The sequence below is a fragment of the Culex pipiens genome, chromosome 3 (assembly GCF_016801865.2).
Source record: "Culex pipiens pallens isolate TS chromosome 3, TS_CPP_V2, whole genome shotgun sequence".
NCBI lineage: Eukaryota > Metazoa > Arthropoda > Insecta > Diptera > Culicidae > Culex > Culex pipiens.
In genome coordinates, this window is record NC_068939.1 from 30,456,247 (window position 1) to 30,469,159 (window position 12,913).

Below are 12,913 nucleotides of genomic sequence, written 5' to 3' on the forward strand. Positions count from 1 at the left end.
CTCGATTCAGAATGTTGCTAATATGTCACGAGTAGAGGATGACGAGCCGGAATTCCCGGGAAATCGACAATTTTTGGACCTCTCGATTCCCGGGAAATTTTAATTTTATAAATATTAAAGGAAAATTAAATAAACTAATCAGAAAAATATTTAAAAATTCGACATTGTTAAGAACATTGGATGGTCAAAGTAAGATGTTCAAGTTCTAATGAACCAATGCTTGTCTTATCTTCTTATTCAGAAAGTGTAAATTTTAACTTATCAATAAATCCAATAACCATAATTGAGATACCCTCAAAATTTACCTTAAGGCATACTTAGCAGTTAGACCCCAGGAAGGAAATCTAATGTTTCTTAAACATTTTTTTAATTTGTTTATTCTTAGAGGGAAAAGCCTTTTCAAGATAAGTATAATTTTCATATCCTCTTTCAAGCATAGCAATCCTTATAATCTAGTAAAGTAATGTATCAAGTTAATTTCATTTCTTGATGTCAATAAGTCATTTTGTGTTTCGCTTCAACCTCAATGTTAAATTATATTTTGGAAGAAAAAAAAAACTCAGGCAAACTTTGTAAAGTTAAGAGCGAGTTTTTCACCAATGTGTAACAGGTCGTATCGATGTGCTCCGATTTGGAACCTTAATATCTTTTTGCAACAGCCTCCAACACCCATACTCCCATAGGTCAAAAGATAGGTAATTACATGGACTATAAGCCTACGGTTTTAACTTTTTGGCCAATCGCAGTTTTTGTCATAGTTTTTCGATTTTTCTAGAACAAACATTTTACAACGTTAGTTTTTGCCCTGTAGGCCAAGAAGACGGCACTTTTTGGTCTCAATTTTGTCATATTCGGAATCCTCGGAAAATTTCACGTAAGTTAGAAGTAAAGGATGTTAATTTCATTGGAAAAATTGCCATTTAGAATGAATTAAAATATTTTTTAACATTTTTTTGGATTAGGGGTAAAACAGGTTTTCGCCTACTTGATACAGCATTTGACGTTTTGATCACAGGGTAAATAATATCTATTTTTTTTTTTCAAAAATGTTTTATTTAATTATTTTTTAAATCAAATTACTTCTAACTTACGTGAAATCTTCCAAGGATTCCGAATATGACAAAATTGAGACCAAAAAGTGCCGTCTTCTTGGCCTACAGGGCAAAAACTAACGTTGTAAAATGTTTGTTCTAGAAAAATCGAAAAACTATGAGAAATACTGCGATTGGCCAAAAAGTTATTTCCGTAGGCTTATAGTCCATGTAATTACCTATCTTTGACCTATGGGAGTATGGGTGTTGGAGGCTGTTGCAAAAAGATATTAAGGTTTTAAAAAAATCCATTTTTGACAGTAATTTGCAAAAGCTAAGAGAAAAAGTCCAACCAATCCTGGATGTCTACGGCACATTTTGAAGTGCTTCAAAAGACCTTTCGAATGCATCTAAGAGAGTTGGAATTGATGAAGTTTTACGGAAATGCGAGCAATTTTAAGATTTTTAATGTTTTTTTGACCTAAAACTTCAAAGCCCGTTTTACCCAACTTTCCTTTGTCGTAGAGGGCTCATATTTGGCATGAGTTCATCTCATGTATAGATAAACAGACGCTGAAAGTTTCATCCAAACCGGAGCACCTCGATACGACCTCTAGAACAAACCGAGCAATATTTACAAATACTGCCTCTTAAGTTACGTCAACCCCCGGTGTTTGGTCACTTTTTCGTTTGACACTTTTTTAGTTTGTACCCCGTTGGATGGTCAAAGTCAAATTAAAAAGTGACGAACTGTCACTTTTTACACGGCGCTCACGCACACTATCAAAACAAACGATTGGTAGTGTGTGTGAACTACCAATCGTTTGTAAAAGGGGTGTCAAACTAAAAAGTGACCCCGTTCGTTTGACAACAGTTGGTCGGGGTTTGAGTGTATTTCTTAAATGAATATTTACAGTAGAGGTGGGCAAAACCGCTCTTTTTTAGGAGCCGCTCATTTTCGTTCACTTATTAAAAAGAGCCGCTCTTTTGAACGGCTCTTTCGCTCTTTTTCAAAATTTGGATGAAAAGGTTTTTTTTAAGAATCGTGTGATTTTATAAGTTATTTCACATTGGACTTTTACAAATTATTTGATAAAAAAATTAAAACTGAAAACGAGAAGATGTCCTTGAAAACCATAGGTCTTGGTGTCAAGATTTCTACTCGAACCTAAACATTCGAGTAATTGAATGGCATCCAAACTTAAACCTAGGAAAAATTCCTATTGATTTTAAAATTGCGTTTATTTCTGCAAGTATTGAATTAATTCTGATATTTTATTTGGAGAAAACATTCTATGAACTCTTTTCTACATTCTGATTTAATCGATAGAGTCTGTAAACGCTAATGTTTAATCGGACAAAAGGATTTTTTTTCCAAAATCTCTAAACTATTCAGTAGATTTTTCGTGATATTTTACAAATTATGCAATTTGAAATGCTTAAAAATCATATTCCGGTAATACTTTAATGTATAATAAGTTGTAAAGTGAAAAGTTTTTTTTATGTTGTCTAAAAATCATTTACTTGTGGGATTAATTTTTATAAGCACTTAAATATTTGAAATTGCATTTTCAATTCTCAAAAACAAATTTAATAATACATTTTTTTTTTTTGAAATTCAATAAATTTATTCATAACAAAAATCAAGCTATCTTGAGCCGGTTCTTTCAAAAGACCGAAGTTAAAAAAAGAACCTCGGTTCTTTTTTAATGAGCCGTGGTTCGTTCGCTCTTTTCAGTGAACCGGCTCATTTAACGGCTCGCTCTTTTTTTGCCCACCTCTAATTTACAGTTTACCTTAAAAAGGAACAAAAACAACTTTAAATTGGCTTTCTAGTCAGAAATTTACCAACACATTCAAAGTATGTTTACATGGCAGCTGGACGTTTGTTTGCATCAGATTTTCTATCTCTTTCTATCAAAAGTTTTTTGTCAGGTGCCTTCTAGCTGGGTTTTATGACTGACCGCCCGATATTTCAGCCAACATATATCGCAGGGCTATGACAGCTCGAGCTCGATCATTGTTTGCATCAGGACACTGTGACGAGGAGTTCGTCATTTTTTGGCAAAATTATATTTTTTTCACTGGGCCTAGAAAGCCTTATTGCAAAATCCCAATGCTGCGAAATATATATATATACTAGCTTTTCCCGGCAAACTTCGTCCTGCTCTTTATTGGTTTTCTGACGTTTCTGGCTTGTTTGCTTATTCAGCCTCCTGTGATCAAAATTTGATTTTACGCAACTTTTCCCATACAATCTGCAGATGCTCCGGAATCGGTCCCAGAGTGGCCAAAGTGGCAATTTTTCAGCATATAAACCTTCCTTGGGCTTATACGAACCCAACGTAACAAAAAGCACCTCGATCCGACGCTCCCTATTGAACTGATTCGCGTTCGAACAAAACCGACGAAATTTTTTATATATATAGATATACTATTTTTTCACTTCACAAAAATCTAATAACAAGTTCATGCAACAAGTTTGTGAAACTTTTGAAAAATCACTCAGTGTGAATTAAGATTCGTAAACATTTTAAACTACAACTTCGAGTCCCAAAAAGCTCAAGAAACGATCTTGTATTTGCAGACTCAGAAAAAAAAAATCAAAAATATGAGGCTGCTAATTAACGTTTTATTGAATAAGTATGAATAAATTGTAACTGGATTCATTGAAAAGAAACACATGTTATTCTTTTTACATTATTGGCACTTTTGGCATAGTTAAAAAAAAACTCCCGGGTCCCGGGAATTCCCAGGAAATTGCCAAATTTAACTCTCAATTCCCGGGAAATTGAGAATCTCGGGAATCGTCACCCTCTAGTCACGAGAATTATGCCTAATAACAAATTGAAGTAAAACGACGACCATGATTTCTGAAAAGTCCTAATAATCAAACCTACAACTTTGACGAAGACATCACATCGATCAGAATTTTTTTTTCTCATGATACACTCAAACCCCGATGGTTTGACACCAACTGTTGTCAAACGAACGGGGTCACTTTTTAGTTTGACACCCCTTTTACACGGAGCTCACACACACTACCAAACGTTTGTTATGATAGTGTGCGTGAGCGCCGTGTAAAAAGTGACAGTTCGTCACTTTTTAGTTTGACTTTGACCAACCAACGGGGTACAAACTAAAAAAGTGTCAAACGAAAAAGTGACCAACCACCGGGGGTTGAGTGTACTGATTTTCGAATATTCACAAGCGATTATTCCTCAATCTATAACGTCAAGGGTTAAACATGAACTCACTCACAGCTTGGTGAAAAAACGAGCTGCTGCTACGTCAATCTGCTCGCAGAAAGCTAACTCGACGGTCCAGAACGTGAATCTTGCATTGTCACCGTTTCACAAATCATCTGCAGAATATAAATGGAATGGTCGTGTTTACACTCCCAAAGCAATTTCTCACTTTTTGCTTTCGTTTCAGATTTATATGTATTATCAACACAACGAACACATTTTTGCGGTAAAGTGCTGTGTATGACCTTTAACAGTAAAGTTGTAATTCTCATGAAAAACCATAAAATTAATGTGAACCTAAATCCAGGCAAATGACACCACAGACACTACACATTGTTACATGTGATTTTCCAACACAGCCAAATATTCACCTAAAATAATGAGTTTCCAACCGACATTTTAAAACCGCAGAGCACTTTAACCACAATCAATCAATTAAATTCGACCTGAAGCAAACCCATAAAAAGCTCCTCAAAATTTTATCCCGCGGCTGCCCAAATTTCGCTCAAACGCTTACAAACAACAAGTAACTCGCTTAAACGGGGGGTTGCCTAACTTTACGGGCTGTGAAATTCTACGAACAGCCTAGGCAGTCACGCAAAAACTCCAGGATGGCGGCTTCCCAGAATTCCATTGCCAAACTGTGAGCTCCGAAAGCTGACCGAGTCGGCCCGCCGACACAGACAGTTACGTTCAAAAAAATAAAAAAAGAGTTGCCTTTTAACGAGATGACTGAAATTTACTGAACAAGAAAGTTTCCGTAGATGGAGGAAGTGATGCGGAAAAAAATATAAGATATTGATAAAGGTTATGAATGTTGCATGATGATTTTGCCACTTAAAATGAATTTCACTTTGGTAAACACTGTAGGTAATCAATTTACCAAAATTTCTCTAGAAACCCAAAAAAACAAAATGATTATATTCTGGGAAAATACAATTTTGACACCCAAGGACAGGTGTACATCGTTTCCGTTGCCATTCACGCGGTAGCTTTCGCAGACCAAGAGCTTCCTGGAATTCAAATGCTGAGCTGCTTTAAGGCAGCCTCAAATGCTTGGCCTTTGACACCCCCACGGATGGTTGTTTGCACTGAGTCGGAGGATCGCTAACAATATCAAATATTAAAAGCTAAACTTTTAAAATCTTAATTTTAAAGAGAGATTGGTTTGCAGTCGTTTAATATTAATCGAATGAAAACTGTCCCTTGACTCCAACCAAAGCCAACAAAAATATAAAAATTTAAAGCCGCAAGCCATAATTTCAATATTTGAATGAAAAAAGTGTTCTGGGCTTTAAAGTGTCTGGACTTTGAAATACAAAGATTTTGAAAATTTAAAGTTTTTTGTAAAAAATATTTGTTTTGCCCCTTGATTATTCGGCCGATTTAGAAGGGGGAGGGGGGGGGGGAGGCAGATAACGTAAGCTTTGAAAAATATTTGCAACGGCCTTATTAATGTGAAAAGTTTTCGTTTGGAATCCTTGTTGTTTAGTGTATTCAAGAAGTCCTTCCTATATCAACGTTGATTGGAAGGCACGACGTCGTGGTATACTTAGTGTATGAAATTTTCCGGTAAATGTCCAAATTCTTTCTGCTTTCTGTATACTTTCTGTATATACGCACTTTCTATGTCTTCATTGTGTTCTAACCATATTGTGTTCTCATATCTTCGTAGCTCGGAGGGCTCTCTGACGGGTATTATATTATTAATGTCCTTCCCATAGCATCGGAGCTCGGGAGAAATCGCATTTCGCACACCAGTACAGTTGTTATTTAAAACATTAATTTTCAAAAAAAACCCAAGTTTTAGAGATTTTTTTTTTTTGCAAAGCCAAACATATTTTTGCTGTACTGTTCATGATAATTAAAAAAATCAATATATTTTTATGCTGGACCAATCATGCTAGGAATGATTATCTGTGCAGGAAAATGAATTTTTCATTCTCTGCCAACTCACACGAAATCGGAAAAAGTTGCTCCGACCCCTCTTCGATTTGTTCAAAGAAGTATTGTTGGTCCTTGATCACGAATCTGAGGTCAATTTTTCGATAACTCGTGACGATGGGACAGTACGAACCTCTTTATTTTTTTTTTTTGATTTTTATACAAACCAAAAAAACTGCCTAACCACAATTTTTTGCATATTTTTCAGTTTAACCTAAATTTGTTGGGTTAATTTATATCTCATTTATTGAAAAAACGTGGGTCTCGTGGCGCAGGGGTAGCGGCTTCGGCTGCCGATCCCGATGATGCTATGAGACGCGGGTTCGATTCCCGCCTTATCCACTGAGCTTCTATCGGATGGTGAAGTAAAACGTCGGTCCCGGTTTCTCCTGTCTCGTCAGAGGCGCTGGAGCAGAAATCCCACGTTAGAGGAAGGCCATGCCCCGGGGGGCGTAGTGCCAATAGTTTCGTTTTTTTTTTTTTTTTATTGAAAAAACAACTGTAATCCTCAACTTGCTCTAAGTTGCAAATGATTGTCTTTCAACGAAAATACAATTTTGACACCCAAGTACAGGAGTAGGCTTAGCAGATTCCACCATCTACATCGTTGCCGTTGCCATTCACGCGATAGCTTTCGCAGACCAAGAGCTTCCTGGAATTCAAATGCTGAGCTGCTTTAAGGCAGCCTGGATCAAAATCAGTCCTATTTTTTTTAGCAATCGCAAATTAATTGATCTACTCATATGTCTCAAGAATCATATTCTTTTTTAAAATTTCTCCATTATTTTTAAAGGTGAGCTAATTGCTATTCTTTAAAGATCAGTTTCGTTTAAATATCAAACTATCAGCTCTCAGCAACTACAAATATCACGCCTGAACACTCATGCCCCAAATACAACTGCTCTTCTCTCCATATTGATACTCTCAGCGCCGAACATAGCCGAACACGTGTTTGTGTTTACACACTTTTTTACTCAACCATAACAGCAATTCTGTGGAAGAATTTTGTTAGATGTTCTAAAACCACTATTATTCTTCGTCAGCCATGTGAAAAAAGTCTAGAAAACCCTCTAAATTGATTAAAAATAGCAAACTTCTAAAAACATTTTTGATTTATTTCAAACAATCATGCGGGGAAATATGCTCCACAACATTGGGGCAAAATGCACTACAACAATGGGGCAAAATGCACCGGGAAAAAGCAATTTTCACTAGTCACGACTAAATGACACCGCTGTTTTTACAAAGGAGCATCACAGCGGTGCATTTTGCCCCGAACACGCTTTTTGCTTAAAATAAAATTAAAAATATTTTTTTAAATGTTTTTGAACTTATCTATCTATAGAATAATGAAGATTATTGCAAAAACTTTATAAATCAACACTTAAATATCAGTAAATGCTTTTTATATTGTCCATAAATCATATTGAAAGTTCAATGAAAATTTGATCAAAATACAACATTTTAAAGTTTTGCAAATAACTTTAGCTATTTTTATCCTACGATGCTCAAATTTTTCCAGGATGGTTTTACAATGTAAGGCTTCCATTTTTTATGGTTTTTTCCCGGGTGCATTTTGCTCCGGGGTGCATAATACCCCCTCACCCCCTATAAGAAAAAAAAACTGATTGATACAAAATGAATAAATGAACTTTTAGCGGTCAGGATCACAATTTATATTCTGAAATTATTCTGTGAAATTTGTATCACATTCTACAATCAACGACTTCGTGTTGGCGCTCACCCTCCTGGGGCCAAACATTCTTGCCTCACTGATGAGCCGTTGATTCGCTCCAAATGACGGGGCCATTTTCATCGTCGAGAACAAGGTGAAGCAAAGGGTTCGTTGCCACCTCCAGAAACTGGTGCGAATGGGATAAATTGGAAAATTGCCTTCATCAAGCTTCTATGAAGGAAAACGGAGGTGACACAATTCGCAAAAAAGCCCCTTTCGGCCACCCACGCCCACCTACTTGGATTTATGGAAAAGCTCTGCCGACGAAAGCATGTCCCCAGGCGCAAATAGGTACGTGAGAAAAAGCCTGCCCAGATGTTTGGGATTTTCAATTCAAACGAAATTACCCTGGAGGCATGGCAACACACAGCAGGCTTGGGCCAACAAGTGATGACGGTTGTAACCATAAAAAAAAACAAACACAAGACAAAATCAGATTATATTCAGCACGTTGAGCGAAGACAGACCAATGGATTGATTGGATAAATCTGGCGGAAATGATGGACCGACGGTGGGTTTATTTTTTACTTCTGCTTTAGTGATTCTTTAAAAAATATATATTTTAGATGCGTTACTAACCTTTGGGGAAAAACGCCACAATTCATAGAAATGTTCAGCCCAACTAGACAGTTTTTATAATTTGAAGTATGTCTCGCAGGTGCACAAATTTCAGAAAATTTAATTAAATTTTCAACCCATCTCCCGTCCCCTTTTCCACGAAAACTTTGTTCTAGCTGGTCTCTTTGTGGCTCGCAGGTGTTTTAGAGTGGCAAGGTTGCTGATTGAAAATTGTGTACCGCGCACGTATCAATTTGCAAACAACGGAATCTGTTCAACCCCAAATGAACTCGTCATTATTTACCTACTGCGAGCTTTCCATCGAAAAACATGGCCTCTTGGAGCAGTGAGATTCCTCTTAATTTTAGATTTTTTTTTTAAATGCTTCGTAAATTGGAAAAAAGATATTTAATAATTAAAAAAAAAAAAAATGTTCAAAATAATTTTTTTTTTGTACGATTACTTATTTTATGGTATAGGTACGTAGTTTAATATTGTAGATCAAAAATCCTATCTTAAAATACAAGCATAAGTTGCCTTTTAAAATGAATTGAAATATTTTTTAATGATTTGTTGGATTCGGGAGGAAACGGTTATTCGCCTACATCATTTGTCAGATTTAACACAGACGCGGAATTTTTTTTAAATGATTTTTAAAATTACTTTTTGAATCAAACTTACAACTTATAATCTTCAAACTTATAAGGAATTTTCCCAAAATTTTAAATCTGTCAAAATTGAGCTCAAATAGTGTCGATTTATTGATAAACAGGGCGTAAGTTAACAATGATATAAGTTTGTTATTGGCCCACCTCCCAGTGGGTCGAGTCAAGAAAAAAAATATTTCGCTGTCATATTTTTGATTGTTGAGCTCTAAACTGCCCATGTTCACATAAATTTCCCATATGCAAAAAGTTTCTAATCGCTAAACATTTTAAAAATTAAGTTTTAACCGAGTTATTGAATATGCGGGATTTATTCAGGAATTAAAATCATAAAACCTTTTTAAAATGTATGTTTACAAGAATTTATAGATTCTAAAAATAATTTTTGTGTACAAATATCAGCCATCTGCTCTGATTTAGCTTGGATTTAGCTGATACAACCGAAATTTTTGCAGGTTTGAGATTGTTAAGGGTAATAGATTTTTATGAATAATTATCAAATTTCCTTAACCAACCAGTTGCATGAATACCAAAAACATGTTATTAACTCGAAATGCAACTGCAAATTACTGGGAGAGTTTCCGGAGAAATACTTTTCATGAGTATAAAAGGGTTCTTTTAGTTTTTTTTTGTATGAATTTATCAAGGAATCAGCAATATTATAGAAGTCTTATCTATTTTTAAACGTTTTACAAGTACCTTGAGTTTCGTTCAAATAGCTTGAAATGGAAGCTTCTGTTTCATTTTTTGTTAAATTAATATTTTTTTTTTTTGTTACAACCAAACAAATTTTTGTGATGGGTTTTTAAACATTCTCATATGAAACATACGATTTTTAATGCTACTTTCAAATGCATTTTCAACAGTATAACATTTTATAAAATGTTATTTTCACTTTATTCTTGTGAAAATATGACCTACTTAACAGTAATTTTTAGTACATTTTCGATTTTAAATCATGTTTTGTATCTTTGTTCCTGGTTCATGTTTGTATAAGGAAATATCATATCTAGTATCATATTTATTCATAAAAATCCAATAATACCCTTAACAATCTCACACCTGCAAAAATGTTGGTTGTATCAGCTAAATCAGAGCAGACACGTTATATAAGTGCACAAAAGTGCACAAAAATTTGGTAAAATTATATTAATTGTTGTAAACATATATTTTAATACGGTTTAATTATTTGAATTTCCGAATAAATCCCTCAAATTCAAAAACTCGGTTAAAACTATTTTTTAAAATGTTCAGCGATTTGCCACCTTTTATAAAATTGTTTCTTGTCTTATTTTGCACTTTTGATGAGTAAATGACACATAAAACGCATAATTTGACTAGTTTCTATAACTGTTTTTGAAAAGTATCCAATAAATGAAGAAGGATTTTTTAACAAAAAACTTAAAATAGAGATATCTCCGAAATTTCTCGATGAAACATTTCGCTCTTAGAAGCATTGGAAAGCTGAGAAAATTTCCTATAAGACACATTTGAAAGTAGCGATGACTATTTTTTCCTGAAAAGGTTGTTCTAGAAAACACGCCGTGTTTTTTATTTAATAGGCAATCATACATTCAAATTTGATCAAAATGGGACCGCAGAGCTCTATGTTAAATGAAAGAAAAAAAAATGTGCTTCGATTTTTCGTAGTCCCAACCTTCGGATAATCGAAACATCGGATAATCGAGTCTGGACTGTACTTGTTTGGTATCCAGGTGTTGCTTAACTGGACGCTCGAAAAGCAGACAAACGTCAAAAAATAACAACAAAGCTTAATGATCGAGGGGAAAGTGGATGCAAATCTGAATACCATCATATAAAAAATAATTTTAAAATTTGTATGAGACTTCATGGCATATTCAAAGGATATCTAAAGGGTATGGTCAGGATTACATTATTTTTTATTTTTAGTTGAACTGTAGAGAGTAATACTTAATGGGCTACGTTCTCAGCCCAGTTACCGAACAAGTACTATAGAAACAATATCGTTTATCTGTTATCATCTTAATTTTTTCTGAAGGATTCAAAATATTTATTTAAAAAATGGTAGTAAAATATCGGACACAATAACAAGAGAGAAACCGGATTTGCTAGTGACAAATACCAATTAGCGATATTCAAGCAAGAGACCACAACGTTAACCATTTTCCACGGATTGTACGCGAAATCACGATTTCCAGTCACGTGCTCGTGGTCCGGGTGGACTCAAGGTAAACGTTCGCCACGGACGACACAAAAGATTCATTGTCTCTGTTCGGGTTAGTCGTTAGACGGTGATGGAATGCTTTCGGATCAATGGCGGGAAAACCTTGCTTGAAACTTTTTACCTATTTGTAACTTTCTGGATGACCCGTTTTGACTCGTTTTTTAAAGGAAACTGTTTCCGTGCAGCTCAATCAATTTCGGTATTGGATTTCAAAGAAACCTATTTTGGGATCGTATTAACTTTGAGAAAAAGTTCTGACCTGAAGTGTAAAACTTTTGTACGATGGACTTTTATTAAAATACGTTGATCATTTGGGAAGCCGTACACTCGGAAAATTGTCTCGAGCTCTTGCGAATTTCAACAACACAGCAACAACCAATCAAATTTCGGTAATACTACATCATAAAAGAAGGAACATTAACACAAATTTTATACCTTCCAAAATTACACAATTTTTACAGTGAGGGAAATGCGAGCTCCATCGACTGTAGAGAGTTATACTTCATGGCTTAGTACCTGGACTTGGACTCTTTAAAATGCAACATGATAATCCAGTTTCGCACTTTCACGTACCAACAACGAATGTCCGAGAATCGTGCGAACCTTCCGGTATGCAGTTCGTGATTTGTGATAAATTAACTGCAGTTCCAGCGACAGTGTTGCTAGTTCCCAGTCTTTTCGATTTTCTTGTGTCGTCTTGTACCTTTTTATCAAGGGTTTTTTTTTTTTTTTTGAAAGGGTCCTCTAAGCTATTGTCTTTCATATGTTATCTTTCAATGCTCTTATAATTTTTTTTTTTGGGAAATAGCTTCGGTAGAGTCGTAGCGGATTTTGGGCAGGTGTAAAAGACTTTTGGATAGCCTCACATTTCAAATGCCTAGAGCCGAGTAGGAATCTTGCAAAAGTTGTTTAGTGAATGATTTTATTTAGTTGGCTGCAACAAGATGGAACTTTTCTTCCTAGGAAAAACTTTCACATCGTCAAACATTATTCCGTTTGCATATCGACGCTGTCGTGCTATCTTGTCGTTTGCCACTTTTTGACGTTCCGAAAAAAAAACGCGTTTTAATGTTTGACCTTGAATAAACAAAAACCAGAGCACGCCATGTAAATAAACACAAACATATGTTGTATGGTTGACCATTCTGTGTATTGTCCCGAAGTTTGATTGCCTAGGTCCCGATTCATAATTACAAATGTTTACGGTAGTCGAGCTCGTACCTGTGTCAAACACGTTCTGACCTGAGATCCCTTTGGCCAGTTGTCGCACTTACATAATCAATTTACAGGTTGTGTCAATATAGCACGACAAGATTGAAACTTCTTTAATATGAAGAGCGACTTCAATGCACAGAGTTTTTTTCGGCTTTTATGGAATATCTCAGGATTGAAATCGAATTTTGGGGATCTGTGAAGGTCAAAAGGTGAGGCATTGTGAGCTACACAAAATGGCGTTCTTAACCCAATTTGGCCCAAAATCGACGTGCGACAAGTTAGCACGACAGTGACGATATGCTTCACGTTCT

General features: G+C 35.3%; 1 protein-coding gene across 2 annotated transcripts in view; it reads left to right on the top strand.

Moving 5' to 3' along the window:
• LOC120428812 (opsin, ultraviolet-sensitive) overlaps positions 1-12,913 on the top strand; it is a 306,492-nt gene that overhangs the window by 187,979 nt on the left and 105,600 nt on the right. The window lies entirely within an intron of this gene.